We start from the raw sequence: 17,984 nt of genomic DNA, 5'->3' as shown, positions 1-17,984 counted from the left end.
GCAGACCAACGGGGACCATCGTCCGGCAGCAGCCCTACCGTGTCCCAGAGGCTCAGCGACACACCATCGAGGAAGAGGTACAGGAGATGCTGAGGTTAGGGGTAATTGAACCATCACGCAGCCCATGGTCCAGCCCCATCGTCATGGTTCCAAAGCCCGACAGCACCCTCCGCTTCTGAAACGACTTCCACCGCCGTAACGAGGTCTTCGAGTTTGACTGCTACCCAATGGCCTGTGTCGATGAGTTGTTGCACCTCACACCAATGCCCTTTCACCGCCATACCCTTAATAAAATCCACCTTTCGGGGAACTTCGGGGAACACACCTGCATCCTCGAGTTGTGTCCTTCTTCACCCCGCCACAATGTATTTAGAAGAAAATTTTAATATTTGATTGTTAATATGTAGATGTATATTTTGACTGCTGCTACTGCAGAGATGTATAGTTTTGTAGATGTACATTTTAAGTGCTGCAATTGCTAAGATGTATAGTTTTGTGATGTGATAAGTGAAATTGTACTTTGTTATTTTTTATTTATTTGTAAGACTGTCTTGGATTGATTTCTGGACCCCAGGAAGACTAGCAACCAATTTGTGGAAGCTAATGGGGATCCAGATAAACAATAAACAAGGCTTATATATATATATATATATATATATATATATATATATATATATATATATATATATATTCAATGCTTATATTCAACCTGGGAAACATCAGCTACAGGTATGACTCAGCCTCCTTGTCACATCACAATCTTTAGCTTTAAAATGTACAAATTGGACATGCATTGGTGTATATACAAATTATCATGTTTTTTGGGACTGTCCATTAAAGTCACTGTTTTAAACTTCGTGTTTGAGGACTCTACAAGGTCTGATCAGCTGAAAAAAGACAGCATTATCAACCATTTATCTTGTTTAAATAAATCTGCTAGAAATTTAAGTAAAACAGTAAGATGATGGAGTTTAATAATTATTACGTTATTGATATCAGGGCATGTTTTACCAAATCCTGGTCCTTATAATGATACTGCTTTGACTTTTAATGTTCCTTCTGATTTCAAATTTAGATCAGGACAGGGAACGGACTACATAATCACATTCTGGGGAATAATAGCTTTCATTTGATTTATAACTCATCTAGGTTTGGCAAGTTAGAGTGATATGAGGTTTACTAGTCTAGTTTCCTATCTGTCGTTCACTACGAGTTATGTCGAACGACATATGGGGTCTCACTTGGGAGGCCAATCATCTCTGAGTTTAAGATAAAACACAAATGAAAATTGGCTAGTGGCTTTAACATACCTGAGCCACTCCCCGTGCCCACAGGTATAAATAGGTGACAGGTGCATCCAACTCATTCAGATTTTTGCTTTGGAGCCGAGTGGTTGTATGAAAGCTGTTATACTACATAAAGCCATTCATCTGCTGTCTGTCGGGAAGCTGTTCTGGTTGGCAGTACGGTACGAACAGCGGTGTCCATTTCAGCGATTCCCCTGGGTGCTTTAACTAAATGAGCAGATTTCCTAATAGAGCAAATCATAGACGATTTGCGTCTTTTTAAAGATGCCATTTCGTTCGTGTCCTTCTGGCAGAAATTTCCCTTTCCTCTAAGTTGCAAGGCTCGTGGGTTGACAATGAGTGATGCACTGCCTCCTCGTTCCTACCCACGATGCCCCCTTTCGCCAGTGGCCAAGAGGTAGTGGTTCGGAGATGCAATACCTCTCCACGCATTGCTTTCTGGGCCATCCAACACAACTCCCCATCGCTGCACCACTTACTGTATGTCGACTGTCCCTTTGGTGCCACTTTTACAGAGTTTGGAGGCATGACTTGCACTACCCAACCCGTCACGCTGGCTCATTCGGATGATTCGACTCGGTTATGTGATTCAGTTCACCCGGTGACCTCTCAAGTTCAATAACGTTCTCGAGACTTCGGTGGCAATCCGGGACACCTCTGTCTTGTGCAAGGAGATTGCTGTCCTGCTCGCGAAAGGATGCAATTATGCCAGTCCTTCCAGCCGAGAAGAGAAGCAGATTTTACAACCCTTACTTCATCATACCCAAGGAAAGCGGTGGCCTTTGACCTATCCTGGTTCTGCGAGTCTTGAATCGGGCTCTGCACAAGCTCCCATTCAAGATGTTGACACAGAAGCTGATTATCAAATGTGTCCAAACCCAGGATTGGTTTACAGTGACCGACCTGAAGGACGCGTTCTTTCATGTCTCGATCCTCTGAGAGGCAGGACAGTGCTCCCACTAAAATGCTTTCAAAGGCTGCAGAGGCATATGGCAACCGCAGCCACAGTCACGCCACTCGGATTGCTTCATATGAGGCCACTTCAGCACTGGTTGCACTCCCGAGTCCCGAGATGGGCATGGCGCTGTGGTACACATTGTGTCACCATCACACCAATGTGTCGCTGCCTATTCAGCCCCTGGTCAGACTTTGCCTTTCTACAGTCCGGCATACCCTTAGAACAAGTATCCCGGCATGTTGTTGTCACAACAGATGCCTCCAACATGGGCTGGAGCATGATGTGCAATGGGCAGGCAGATTCACATAATGTCCACATCCCGGGGGAGCTCAATCGTACAGCCGACGTGCTCTCACGACAGCTCACTTTCCCCGGGCGACTCCATCCCCAGACTGTCCACCTAATCTGGAGTCCATTCGGGGAAGCCCAGGTAGACCTGTTTTCTTCCCATGAGTCCTCCCACTACCAGCTGTACTATTCCCTGTCCCAGGCTCCCCTGGGCACGGATGCACTGGCCTAGGGCTCTACGCAAGTATGCGTTTCCCCCAGTGAGCCTGCTCAGACAGACACTGTGCAAGGTCAGGGAGGACAAGGAACAGGTCCTGTTGGATGCACCTTACAGGCCCACGCAGACCTGGTTTTCGGAATTCATGCACCTCGTGACAGCCCCATTCCCCTGAGGTCCAGATCTTTGGAACCTCCACATGTGGCTTATGGATGGGATGCAGCAGACCTAAGTGATCTGCCACCAGCGGTGGTAGACACTATCACTATGCTTTGAAGTGGAATCTGTTCACGAATTGGTGTTCCTCTCACCAAAAAGACCCCCAGAGATGCTCGGTCAGAGTCATGCTTCCACCTTGAAAGTGTATGTGGCTGCCATTGCAGTCCATTACAATGCAGTGGACGGTCAGTCCCTGTGGAGGCATGACTTGATCGTTAGGTTCCTGAGGGGTGCCAGAAGGTTAAATCCTCCCATGACACCCCTGATACTCTTTTGGGACCTCTCTATTGTTCGAGCTGGACTTCAGAGGGGTTCCTTTGAGCCGCTGGATTCCATCAAGAGGGTCAGGGACCTCCAAGCATTTTCAGTAAGTGAAGAGTGCCTTGTGTTCGGGCCAGCCTACTCTCACGTGTTCTTGAGACCCCGGGCCTGGATAATTGCCCAAGGTTCCCACCACTCCCTTCCGAGACCAGGTGTTGAACTTGCAAGCACTGCCCGGAGGAGGCAGATCTAGCCTTAACATTGCTGTGTCCCGTAAGAGCGCTTTGCATATAAGTGGAGCTTCAGAAGCTCTGAGCAACTCCTGGTCTGCTTTGGAGGTCAGCAGAAAGGGAAGGCTGTCTCCAAGCAGAGGTTGGCCCACTGGATAGTTGATGCCATCGCCTTGGCGTACCATTCCCAAGGCGAGCCATGCCCCCTGGGAGTGACGCACGCCGCCTCTCTGGCAGACATCTGTCGAGCTGTTGGCTGGGTGACACCTAACACCTTCTTAAGGTTTTACAACCTTCATGTAGAGCCAGTTTCTTCCCGTGTGTTGGGTAACAGGTAATTGGAAGGAAAGGCTGGCGTGGTGTCACACTTGCTGTGCCATTCCCCCTAACACGGGGATGTGAGTGCCTTTCTTCTCCCAGTAGAGTTCCCCGGCTGGCATACCCTGGTCAAGCATCCTCCAGCACCCTCAGTGGTCAGACTGTCACCAGGCCCAGAGTCCCGGTCAGCCCCTGTACTGAGCTAGGTGTCCATATGGCTTGATTCCCTACGGGTAATCCCATATGTGTATTCTTCCACTGTCAGGTTTCCCTCTTGGTAGACCCATGTCTTCCCTTGACAGAACAGCTCTGTCAGTCTCGTCTGGCAGCTGTTCCATCCCTACTCTAAGGTAGGACCTGGATCTTAGACCCATTCCATATGTTGTACTGCCCTCTGGGTCAGTACATATCAGTATCTCCACATGTCACCTCACTACGGATAGAATGTGGTCTCCATTGTGATTTTTTCCTAAGGCTTGCTTCTCCATTTTCTGCCAAGCTGAAAAAAAACAAAAGGGAAAGATTTAAAGCAATCTTTCACTGAAGGTTGAAATCCCTTCCAAAAACTTTTTGTCGACGGAACAGCAGCATAGCCTTCTCCAGCAGCGATGTAGTCACCCTTTTGGTCCCTTTCGGTACCAAGGTCAGTGAATTTGCACTGGGGCTTTGGGAAGGCTACGACCTTAAGTGTAGCTTTTGTGACATGCCGCAGCTTGTAGACAATTGCAGCGACACAGGGTTGTGAAGGTATTCAGGTTGTGGCATTTTCCATAGGATCCCATATGTCATTCAACATAAATTGTAGTGACCGACAGCTAGGGAACATCTCGGTTATGTACGTAACCCTCGTTCCCTGATGGAGGGAATGGAGACGTTATGTCCCATGCCCTAACCATAAACCATTCGTTGTTCCCGGGACACGTTCTCGGCTCCTCAGCATAAAACCTGAATTATACCCTTGGGCACAGGGAGTGGCTCAGGTATGTTAAATTCACTAGCGAAACTACCGCCAGGTGGCGCAAAGGGACGGATTGCAAAATGAATGTAATTGTAAAATAAGATAAAAGAAGGAAGAAAGACAACAATAACATTATGATATAACATTGCAACATTAAAAAAAAACATAAAAAATGTACAATTTGTTAATTTTGTTTTTAATTTTTTAAATGTAGGATAGTCTTATGCTACAGTCTACTAAACAAAAATTAAAAGAAGACCTTTACACAAAAGATCGTATGCATGCTATTTTTATTAAACAGTAAATAAATATAAGGCCTATGTGTGTGTGTATATATATATATATATATATATATATATATATGTATATACACACACACATAGGCCTTATATTTATTTACTTTTATTTATTAATATATATATATATATATATATATATATATATATATATATATATATATATATATATATATATATATATATATATATATATATACATATAAGCTAAATGTTTTCAATTCTTTTTCATTTTGGTTCATTCTTGGTTTAAAAAAATCTTCAGGTTCCATATGCAGAGTGAAATGGGAACGGTCCAGCATTTAGCAATAATTAGTATTAACTCTTATTATTCTTGATTTTTCAAACTACCAACACTTTGCATTTTTGAATTATGCCTTATGTGTGACCAAAAATTAAGTATTATTTGTTTCAGCTGTTTGATCGCGCTGGTGCCTCGCGCACATATTCACTGGAAACAGCAGTCGTTCACCAGACATTCGGCATGAGCACTTTGACATATTGTTAATTATGATTTTTTTTCCATCGATACTGAAACGTGTGAACTACACAGCCTATTTACCTCATGAATAATAGTTAAGCTTCAAATGGGCAACATCACGAATATGGAAACGTTTGGATTTATACCAAATGAGAAAGCCCAACCTTACCTTATGCTTAGCTTTAAATTATTATTATTATTTTTTTTTTTTTATTACTAAGCCTATATTATTATATACTGCAATTATATTTATCCATTAGAATTATATATTTTTAATTCTTGTTTTGTTCTGATAAATTTGTTAAATTTAAAGGATTTGTTGTAAAGTGAAGGGAACTAAATTATATCCTATTGGTACATTATAACATTATTAGGCCAGCCGTTATTATTTCTAAATGTAATATAATGCAACTTATACCTGACTTATATTTTTTCCTCTCACAAACTCAGATTTATTTTTTAGTGTGTTAAAAAAAAAAAAAAACATGCAGCAAACGAAAATAAGTGATTAATCCGTTAAAATGAAACCTATACACTACTCATATGTTTTTTTTCCTCTGACAAACTTAATTTATTTTTTAGCGTGATTAAAAATAAATAAATAAAGAAAACATCCAGCAAATGAAAATAGGCGATTAATCCGTTAAAATTTGTTACTCTTGGTTAACAGTAATTATAATTATTTTATACTTCAGAACAGTGCCTGGGCCTAATATAGGCTATTCCTTCCGTTAGAATGAATGTTTTCCTGCCTTGCTAAATGTTGGGCTCGTGATCAATAAGTTGTATTCGCCTCAATCTGATTTAGTAAAGTCAATCCGCAGACAGTGAAGCTACATCACTGAACGCGAGTCCCGCGCGCTGTGAGGCGGGAACAGAGGATTCTGCTTGGTCTTAAAGTCTTCCTCAAACACCCACGATCACAAATAACAATGATTTTCGTAAAATAATGATTAATTATTAATTGATGATTTGTTATTGGCAAATGAGAGTAAACTTCAGGAGGAAGATGCATTGTCATTAACCTATTCTGACACTGAAGTTAGTGCTCTGCTGGGTTTTACCCAGGAAGAGCAGGAGATGTCTGAGAGTGGCGAAGAAGCTGAGGCTGAGCCTTCTCAATCCTCCTGCCCTGCGTATGGGGAGCTGTTAGAGGTTATGGATCGCGCCACGGCAAAATTAGACTTGCCATGGAAGCGTGCCAGAAAAGTAACATAGCGAGGTCGCCTCGATGAGCGTTATGTCTGACCATAGCCCTCCAGCCCAGGTGAGCCTTCCATTCTTGCCTGACTTACATGCAGAAGTCGAAAAGGAATGGAAGAGGCCATTTTTCTCTCGCATCCATCGGTTTCAGCATACGAGTTATGCTAATATCGAAGGCATGCACGAAAACAGCTATGAGAGGATGCCCCCTGTAGAAGAGACGCTGGCTAGCTATCTCTCTGTGGGGGAAACGTCCTCTCTTAAATCTCCCTCTTTGCCATCTAAGCCCCTCCAGGATACATCCCGCTTAAATGGCAAATCATACGCGGCAGCAGGTCAGGCTGTGGCTTTGTTGCACATGATGGCAGTGCTTCAGGCCTACCAGGCTGACCTGCTGAAGGACCTGGATACAGGCGAGGGCCTTTCAGCTGACCAGGTAGCCGAGCTGCGCCGCACCACAGACCTCTCTCTCCGGGCTACCAAGCAGGCCGCCTCCGCCATGGGTAGGTCTATGGGGGCCATGGTGGTAATGGAGAGACATCTGTGGGTGTACCTGGCAGACATCGGGAGGGAAGAAAGGGGGTTTCTTCTTGATGCTCCGGTCTCGCCTTCTGAGCTTTTCGGTACCTCCGTCGAGATGGAGGTCGAAAAATTCAGGGAGGCAAGGGCGCACTCAGCTTCCTTTAAATCCTTCATTCCACGAAGGTCCAGTACCGAGCCCGAACAACAAAGGGGTCCTGGCCCATCTCGATCTGAGGATCGGAGACGGGCGCAGAAGTCTAGTGTCGCGGCTCGCGCTCCTCCCCCGCCTAAGGGCAGGGGCAAGAGGAATAGCGGGTCACGGAGAGGTAAGCAGGGTTTGAGGGATGTGATTCAGACGAGGCAGCGTCCTCGTCCGGATCGGAACGATACCTAGTAGCTCTGGATGTTTTTAACCTCTGTTTTAACTTCTGTTTTTATCCTGCCCTGCCTAATTCCCCTGTAGCCACCAGCTCTCCACCTGATCGAGGTTAGGTGGAAAGTTTCTCACATAAAAGTCTCCTATCCTGGACCTATGATGTTTTGGTTGGTTCTATGTTCATAGTAACCACCTTACTGACGGTCCGGACCAGAAGGGGGCGCCCCGTAAGCGGGACTCCAGTGCAGGAGGGTGGGTGAGTACGTAACCCTTTCTTTATCTGCTTATGGGTGTTATGTTGCTGGTGGTTATATGTCTACTAACAAACTCTGGGAGTTTCCTTTACAGTGCTCTGGTATTAGGTGGCCAAGATCACAGGCTTTCGGCAGGCGGCCGCGCCGCGTGGGTTCCGCCCCCCCCCCGGGGAGTGGGACCTGCGTATGGGAGGCAAGCGCTCTGCAGTTGTCCATCCCACACCTCCTCCCGAGGAGCCTGGCTGATCGTCAGAACTGGCACAGCACTGCGGGGAATTTCATGGATGTCCGGCCAGGTCAGCCTGAGGGGCCGCCTGGCCGCTTGGCGCATCCGGAGAGGTGGTAGTTACGGAATTCTTCTGTATGTACTGCCTCAGGTGATGCTCCCCTCGCTAGAGGGTTGGAGCTCGCCTCTCTCGTGCGATCCAGCGCCTCTGCGATGCTTAGGAACCTTTCTGTACACACGCTAAGCCTGTGTACTTTCTCAAAACCACATGGTGGTCAGTGTGCATGTGAACACTTTGCACACTGTCTGAAATCCACGTAAGTGGTAAGTGTGCACTCAAGACTCTGCGCACTTTCTGAAATCCACGTAAGTGGTAAGTGTGCACGCAAGATTTTGCGCACTTTCTGAAATCCTGTACGGTAGGGGTTATGCGCTCCGCTTCGTTCCTTTTCTTAAGATGATTAGCCCAGGGTTCCATGGGCTTCATTCAACCAGTGTGTATTTGTTATACACCTCAAGCATCGCTTCCCTCAACATGAGGGGCTGTGTGGACGTACTGTGGGGCCTCTCTGAAGGCGAGCTCCCACATACTGTGGTTGTCAGGTAGTAGGCCTCACCAGGCCTCCCTGGAGGTCTAGCTCCCACATACTGTGCGTTTCCACTAAAAAGCGAGCTCCCATGGTTTGTGATTGTCAGGTAGTAGGCCTCACCAGGCCTCCCTGGAGTTGAGTTCCAATAACTTTCAGTTTCCACTTAAGGTGGTTATCTGGTAACAGGTAGTAGGCCTCTCTGGGCTTCTCTGTAGGTGAACTCCCACATATTGTGGTTATCAGGTAGTAGGCTTCACAGGCCTCTCTGAAGGTGAGCTCCCACATACTGTGGTTGTCAGGTAACCTTTCAGCACACATGCTAAGCCTGTGTACTTTCTCAAAACCACATGGTGGACAGTGTGCACGTGAACACTTTGCGCACTGTCTGAAATCCACGTAAGTGGTAAGTGTGCACGCAAGACTCTACGCACTTTCTTAAATCCTGTACGGTAGGGGTTACGCGCTCCGGTTCGTTCCCTTTTTTAAGATGATTAGCCCTGGGTTCCTTGGGCTTCATTCAACCAGTGTGTATTTGTTATACACCTCGAGCATCGCTTCCCTCAATATGAGGGGCGGTGTGGGCAATTCTCTTGGTAGTTTAGCAGCGCCCTCTTTTTTCTAAAGGAAAAGGGTCGCCTATGAGAATGCTGCTCGGAGCTCGGAGTCCTCCTCTCATAGGAGACTGAATGCTCGGTTTTTTCATCAGAGCGCTCCAGTACTACATACGGTTTTGAGACGCACTGTGAGAGCAGACATCCTGCTGAGGCAGGGGCTGAGGCTCGGGGAATGGAGCCTTGGCACCAAGGTGTTGAAGCAGAGTTAGGAGATGTTGGCCAGATTTGGGTGGATCGGTTTTGCGGCTCGAGAGAGCATCGCACTATCCCCTCTGGCTTCCTCTGACTCCCATTGGGGCTGAACGCCATGGTACAGATGTGGCCGAGGCTTCGTCTGTACATTCCTTCCTCCAATTGTTCTGTTCCCGGGCCATTCCATCTACGAGCTGCTCTATCAGAGTGCCACGAGAGCCCCTCCTTAGTACAGTATTTGTAAATCCATGTTATGGTAAGTGTGCACGTGAAGTCTTTGCACACTTTCTGAAATCCACACTGTGGTAAGATTGCACGCTAGTACTCTGCGTTCTTTCTAAAATCCTATATGGTAAGGGCTTTGCGCGGCTGCTTCGTGCCCTTTCTTGAGTCGGTTAAAGCCCCGTTCATCTTGGGCACCACTCCACCCAGGTATCCTCTGATACCTATCTAGAACAGGGCGCCGCTACTAGAGTACTGTTGGGACAGCTCTTTCGACAAGTTTTTGCGACAGCTAGCAGTAGCCCCTGTGTGACAGGCAAGACTTGGTAGAAGAAAGTGCTAGGTTCTTAGCCATATCCCTTTAAAGGAATCTTTTGTGATTCCAAGCCTTCAGCTCTACCCCGGGCCAGGGCCCTACAGGTAAGTTGGGTATGTAGCTTAGGCCTTTGGCCATAAGGGATAATGTCATAGACAGCCGTCGAACCGTCCCAGGGGCGACTCCCGGTGAAATGGTAGAGTTGGTACTTAGTGTTTGCCATGATTCTGGTCTGGACTCCCCCCTCAGCATGGCGGCGTGGGTATACTGTTCCCCATAGTGTCCCCTCAGAGGACGCAGTTCGAAGTTCCCTTGACAGGGAACGTCTCAGGTTACGAATGTAACCATGGTTCCCTTAGAGGGAACGAGACACTGCGTCCTCTAGCTCCCTGCCATGCTTCGGACGCAAGCTTCACGAAGAAGATAAGTGACGGGTCCTACGGGCGCGTATTTATAGTCGCGCTGGTAGTGACGTCAGAGGCTGTCGCCGGCCAACACATTGGCGTTTTTCAAAGTATACTTCAGACATGGGTCACGACGAGGTGTTCCCCATAGTGTCCCCTCAGAGGACGCAGTGTCTCGTTCCCTCTAAGGGAACAATGGTTACATTCGTAACCTGAGACGATTGATTTTATGTGCCTCACTGAGACCTGGCACAAATCAGAAGTGTATTCTGCACTTAACCCTCTGGAGTCGATTAACGCGGATACGCGTTATGAGTCATTTCTTCCTGATAACCCCGAAAATAACTTAAATTACACTTTCAGTTTTAATCGTACAGATAAGAGCAATACATCAATCGAATCTGTAAAGGGTATACTTTTTTTTGGATACAGACATAATAACAACAAAACTTTGTGCACTTATAAAATAAAGATAACAAACAAGGTGTGCTGTCTGCAGCCTTTGTCTGCGCTGATCTTCATTTACAAACACGTCATTAAAATGAACTGTAACTCCGTGAATACTCAACGAAGAGACATGAGAGAGATATCTATAGAAAGCTTGACATGTCTACTTTTAAACTAAACAAAATGTGGTGCTGCCAAAAACAAATATTCTGTGATAAAGTAATCCATATGAAATCAAGGCGATGTCCGTTTATCACGTCTCCCTTCATTATATCTAATGTGACCACACCCCCGCGCTGAACGCGCTATTCAAATTCAAACTGAAGCGCGCGGCTTGAATACGCCCATAACAGAAGAAAAAGCAGCGAGACTGTTCTTCAAGTTTTTTTATTTAACTGTTTGCTTCGCGATGAGAGAAATAAGACATAATTCACCCCAAAAAGATGTGATGTGGTTGAGGATTTGTGGTTCATGTACATGATTTAGGCATATCTGATCATAATGCCATATCATTAGACTTTTCATTCCTTACCTCACTCAACAAGCTTAAACACAAAATCTGCTTTCGCAAAACAAAAGAAATTAACCCTGAACACCTGTCTTACGACCTACAAAACCTGGCCATATCCACCCATCACTCTTCTCCTGACGCACTTGTCGATCATTACAATACCGGACTGCAAGAGATACTTGATGCCCATGCGCCCCTCAAAACACGGACTGTAACATTTACACGCTCTGCCCCGTGGTACACTGGTGTGCTGCGTAGACAGAAGGTGGCTGGGACGGTCCTTGAGAGGCGCTACGTTGCCTCTGGGCTGACTGTCCATAAAACTGCTTATAGAGAGCACCAAAGATCATATTCCAAATTACTCAGTCAGGCACGATCACAATACTATTCCAACATCATTAACAATAATCCAGGAAATTCAAAACAGCTCTTTAAAACAATAAATCATCTTCTCAGTCCACCAACCCTGAGGCAAAATAACAGTACAGACGATCAGTGCAATAAATTCCTTGATTCTTTCACCACAAAAATAACTACCATCCGTTCTAACCTAACACCCAGCATTGTCATTCCATCCATCCCCTCAACCTCAGCACCTACATTTTCTCATTTCATTCTCCCCACACACAGACAGGTTGAGACTCTCATACACAGTACGACTGTGGAATACCCTCCCCAACCACCTAAGGACGCCACAATCTATTGACGTTTTTAAAAATAATCTAAAGACTCACTTATTTTGTATTGCATTTTCTTAATATAATTCTGTTTTATTGCTGTTTTTGACTGTTTTTATGTTCAATTTTTTTGTCTGTGCACCTGTAGCACTTTGAGATGTGTACTTCATGTGTAAAGTGCAATATAAATAAAATGTATTATTATTATTATTACTATTATTAAAAGCTGCAAATGCACTTTACAAACGCCACGGCGGCAGTACCCACGGCGGTAAAAAGGGCCTTTTGAATGTCTACTTACTGTAACCTAGACGTTTACTGCCCTGCAACCTATTGTTTTTTTTACAACAATTTTGATGATGCAATTCTGGACCCGCCGGTGGGTCCACTGGGGAAGCAGAGCTCAAGAGCAAGAAATAAATTTGTTTCTGCTAATTCTTTATCTGTACTTGATTATGGTGACATAACATAGATAGGCCTATCTAAAGGGTTAATGGTCCTACCTAGTGATCAACTGTAAAAAAATAACAAATGTTACCTCTTCCCAACAGGGAAAACCACCAACAATCAAGAATCTCACACACACACAAACACTATAATTTGCTGTTATACTCCATATAACTCCATATACAAGCCAGAAGCTAAGCCTTTTTTGCACAGGCCTATCTAAAGGGTTAATGGTCCCACCTAGTGATCAACTGTAAAAATAACAAATTTTACCTCTTTCCAAAAGGGAAAACCACAAGAAAAATCAAGAATGCATGATTATATAGTGTCATGGGTTTGCAATCATAAAATGTCGTTATAATGGAAGTCAATGGGGCAAAAACATCCACCAACAACAAATGAGGGAGAAAAAATTAAAATCTAATGCTTGCCAAAAACTAACAATGCATCAAAGCCAATCTTGTTACCAATCTTTGACATGCCCAAGACTGTGATAAAAGGTAAAAAAAAATCCAGTCCACAATCACTTTTTATATTGAAAATATGTAATTTTGTGTGTTTTTTTTTCCAAATCAGTGATATCATTTATGAACTTTGTAATTAAAGAGTTAAAATCTTAGATTTTTCTTTACATTTGGTAGTTTTGATCAGGACTGAGGTTGATTAATAGATTTATGCAAAAAAAAAAAAAAAAAATGTATCTGATACATTTTTACAGCAGTTTAATTTAGTGGATGTTTTCATCCATGAACATGACGAAAGGGTAGTGAATTTGCCCACAGTGTACCGTTGAGTTTTTGAAAAATTCTGACGAATTCTCTCCAGAACTCCTGGAAGCAGAGCAATCAGAGCAAGACCAAGCCTCAGCCACGTCTGTACTATACCATACAGTCCCAATGGAGCTGGATGTGGGAGGGAGAACCACAGATGACACTGTGAGGTCTCCCGAGATTTGTAGAAGTCTATCTGAGTCTGACCGAAAATACTTTAAACCAACCCCACTTCTTCAGTGTGGAGTCTCCACTCCCCAGGCCTCGGCCCATCTCGACAGGATGTCTGCTTCCTGATTGAGGTACCCAGCGATGTAAACTGTTATGAGTGAGAAGAGCTTTCCCTGAGCCCACAGAAGGATCTGTTGTGCCAACTTGCATAGTATGTGCAAACACAAACCCCCTGGAAATTGAGACCTCCAATGAGTTGTCGGTGTGGACAAGCAAATGATGGGCCCTCAGGTCTTTTAAATGCCTGAAATATGGCCAGCATCTCCAGGCAATTTATGTGCCACATGAGATGGTGAACTGAACTGGACTGAAGCAGCTTGTAGCTGCTTTGACAATCTGTGCTGTATAAGAAATAAAGGTGACTTGACTTGGCTTGATATAAGTCACTTGAATACCAACAAAATCAATTTGACTTCAAAATACATTGGTGGGTCTCAGTGGCTACATTCACATGCACCCAAATACTCCATTTGTAATCAGATTGAGCTCGATCAGAATGAAATTTCGATTGGATTGAAGGGAGTGGTTTATTCCTCTTCCAATACGAATGAACGTGCATGTAAACCAGTGTTGCAAGATGTACGATAATTATCGTATTTGTACGATAATTTTGACCTCTGTACGATGTACGATCAATAATGAAAAAAATCCCATAATGTACGATAATTTCAGAGTTTTCAGTCGTTCGTCCAAACACACACACACCGCTTCTCTCTCTGACCCCGAATTATTTCGCAGGCTCGCCTGCCTGCACGCAAGCACGTATACACACACACACACACAAACACACACGCATGCACACACACACGCACCACACGGTGTCGCCCGCACGTCAACACTACACAGTTTTGCCGAAGAAGAAAAAAAAAGAAAAAAAGAAAAAAAAAGATTCAGTTTAGAATCATCAGTCTATGGTTTAGATCAGTTTAACAAAACGAAGCAGTAAAGTGCAAAAAAAAATGAGTTCAGAAAGGGAAGGTGAGGACAGTGGAGGGGCGAAGAGGAAGGCAGAGTCTGAAGAGCAGCGGAAAAGTAAGCATAGGCCACAAACATATAGGACAGAGTGGGAAAAAGACCCCACTTTTGCAGGATGGCTAAAACCTGTCCCAGGAAACGATGCTAAAGCAGTCTGTCGTTGTTGCAACGTCCAAATGCTGGCAGAGATCACGGTTTTAAAAAATCATGGAAAGTCCAAGAAACATACAGATAAAAAGAAAAATCTAGCCCCATCACAAAGGTCCATAGCACAATGCCTACAGAAACCGTCTGAAAAACAAAAGTTAGATGAATCTGTGAAGAATGCTGAAATCAAGTTAACAGGGTTCATGGCAGAGCACAACGTACCTCTGAGAATCTCAGACCATTTGGTCTTGGTCTTAAAAGATATTTTCCACGATTCACAAATAGCCCAAAATATGACCCTCGGGCGCACAAAGACGGCTGCTATAACCAAGCATGTCATTGGGGATTGTTATTCTGAAAGTCTAACAGAAATTCTTAAAAGAAAGAAATTCAGTGTTTTGATTGACGAATCAACTGACATAGGCAATGTAAAAACGCTGTGTGTGGTTGTTCGTTTTTTTTCGAGGGACCAAAGAAGATTCAGACCAGATTTTGGAAACTGGTACAACTCTTCTCGAACACAGACGACCACAGACATGCTAGAGAGGGAGCCACTGCGGAACGACTTTACACCGAGATGATGAAGTCATTCACTGATGCAGGTGTACCACTCGAAAATATTGTGGGGTTCGGGTCAGATGGCTGCAACACAATGATGGGGAAACACAACTCTGTCTCCAGCCGCCTTAGGAGTGATCTTCCAGGCATCACAGTGCAGCGCTGCGTGTGCCATTCACTGCACCTTTGCGCAAGCGAGGCATGCAGACAACTCCCTCGCAGGTGTGAGGATTTAGCCAGAGACATTTATGGGTACTTCAGAAACAGCTCAAAACGTATTGCGCAACTCCGCGAATTTCAAGATTTTTGCCATGTTGAGCCCCACAAAATGCTCAAGCCATCACAGACTAGATGGCTGTCACTGAACGACGTTGTAAAACGCGTGTCTGCGCAATGGGATGCTCTCCGTCTTTTTTTCACAGATCAGTGGCTTGAGGCCAGACTTACAGCAGCGGAGACTATTTTTCACTCACTCAATGACCAGTCTCTACGCCTCTTCTATTATTTCCTTGAATGGGTCCTACCGAAATTCACAGATCTTAATCAGTATTTTCAGAGCGAAAAGGTGGTGATCACTTCATTGAGAAGCAAGGTCTGCGAGACTTACAAAGATCTGCTTCTGACGTTCATGGATAGGGACCATGTCATGCGCACTTCACTGAAAGACATTGACATCAATAATGGCCCAAAAGTCACACTGAGCTCAATGTACTTGGGCATAAAGGTGATGCAGCATGTGCAGCAGGCAAAAATTTCGCCAGCAAATCTGACAGATTTTTATGTGCGCTGTCAGAACTTTCTACAGGTTGCCTGCGGGGAAATCAAAAAACGATTTGATTTTGATGATGCTCTCTTGACCCGCCTTGTATGCCTTTCTCCTGCCACTGCAACAGATGCGAACGCACGAGTTGAACATCCGTCTCTGCTCCCCCTCATGGAACAAGTGCCACGGGTGATTGACAGGTCAGACACAGACAGTCTCCAAGTCATTGATGATCAGTGGAGGCGATTGCCTCTCATGGCCTTGAGTGAAGACACGAAAGAAATGGATGTCGATGAATTTTGGCATCATATTTCTACGTTGGAGGATTTACAGGGGAAAGCTGTGTTCAGTGAACTGGGAAAGTTTGCTCTGGATGTGCTTGTGTTTCCCCACTCAAATGCGTCATGCGAACGAGTGTTTTCAAAAGTAAATCTAATCAAAACAAAACCACGAAACCGACTCATTACAGACACTCTGAATGGACTCCTGCACACATCGGAGTGTGTGAAGAATGCTGGTGGGTGTCACGCCTTCAAACCGACGAACACTATGCTGCGCTCCATGACGGCATCCAATCTGTACTGTAAAAGGATTCCCCAACCAACAACATCTGCCAACACAGCACAAGTGGATGTGGCATCCGAAGATGACAGCGACTTAGAGATAGAATTCGAATCTTTCTAATGTTGATTGTAAACGTTTTTTTCTCTCTGTATCATAGTTTATTTTTTTAATTTTTTTATTTTTTTTTAAGTTGATCATAGTTTAATTATGGTCTAGTTCAAAATGTCTTTCGGCATATCTTTTGCACTTTGGCAAAAAAAAAAAAAAAGTAGCCAGACTTCCTCCAGTTAGTGTGAGCGTATTACACAGCTTGTTTAAATTGGCTGTAAAATTATTTGGAAAATAAAATTGTTGGAAAATAGCTATATTGTATGTGTTTGGTTCGTGTACGATAATTTTTCACAAAAAACGATAATTTTGAGGTTTTGGTACGATACTTCGACATTTCTAATCTGGCAACACTGATGTAAACACTTGATTGTATTGAACCACAAAACTGAAAGAACTGCACATGCGCTATGATGCAGAAATAGCGTAATGACATATGACTCACGGAATGAGCGGCTCTTCCTTTTTGAATAAAGTGTTGCATAAATGCATGTCCTGTCATTTAAAATGCTCCTTTCATTCGGCAACTGTGAAGTGGATCAGGACAACCTTGTTTTGGATGCTATTCCACATTAAACCCATTTTGGGCGCTGGGAGGGGCTTTTTTTTTTTTTTTTTTTTTTTGTGTAATAAATATGAGCAGCACAGCACAGCAGTTTATATGTATTTTATCTATAAACGGGTAAATATTAATTCTGCTTAAAAACAAATAAAGAAACCATGTAGGAGAGAATTATTATGTGCTAACAGTGAGAAACTATATTATCTATATGTCACTTTCACTTTTCACTTTCACAATTTGAGCAGTGTGTCCATGTCTAAAAAATCTGTTTTGATTTGAAGCTTATGACATATAATCGCGCACTTCAACCTGATCAATTTATTTAGTGATCAGGTAAACACTACAATCAGATTCGTCATTCGTAATGAATTCAATCCGATTGAACCAAAAGGTGTCCATGTAAACATAGCCACTGTCGGATTCAGAATTAAACACAAGATTAAACATTTAAAGAGACAGTTCACCCCAAAATTAAAATTCTGTCATTAATTACTAGTTCCAAACCCGCAGGACCTCCATTCATCATCTGAACACATACAGGTTCTGGTCATATATTCGAATATCATCAAAAAGTTGATTTATTTTTATTTTTATTTATTTCACTAATTCCATTCAAAAAGTGAAACTTGTATATTACATTCATTCATTACACACAGACTGATATATTTCAAATGTTTATTTATTTTAATGTTGATGATTATAACTGACAACTAAGGAAAATCCCAAATTCAGTAAGTCAGAAAATTAGAATATTGTGAAAAGGTTCAATATT

General features: G+C 43.8%; 1 protein-coding gene across 1 annotated transcript in view; it reads right to left on the bottom strand.

Moving 5' to 3' along the window:
• Nucleotides 1–17,984, bottom strand: part of mrc1a (mannose receptor, C type 1a) — a 245,865-nt gene that overhangs the window by 168,286 nt on the left and 59,595 nt on the right. The window lies entirely within an intron of this gene.

The sequence above is a fragment of the Carassius carassius genome, chromosome 2 (genome assembly GCF_963082965.1).
Source record: "Carassius carassius chromosome 2, fCarCar2.1, whole genome shotgun sequence".
NCBI lineage: Eukaryota > Metazoa > Chordata > Actinopteri > Cypriniformes > Cyprinidae > Carassius > Carassius carassius.
This window is presented reverse-complemented; position numbering and strand designations above follow the sequence as displayed.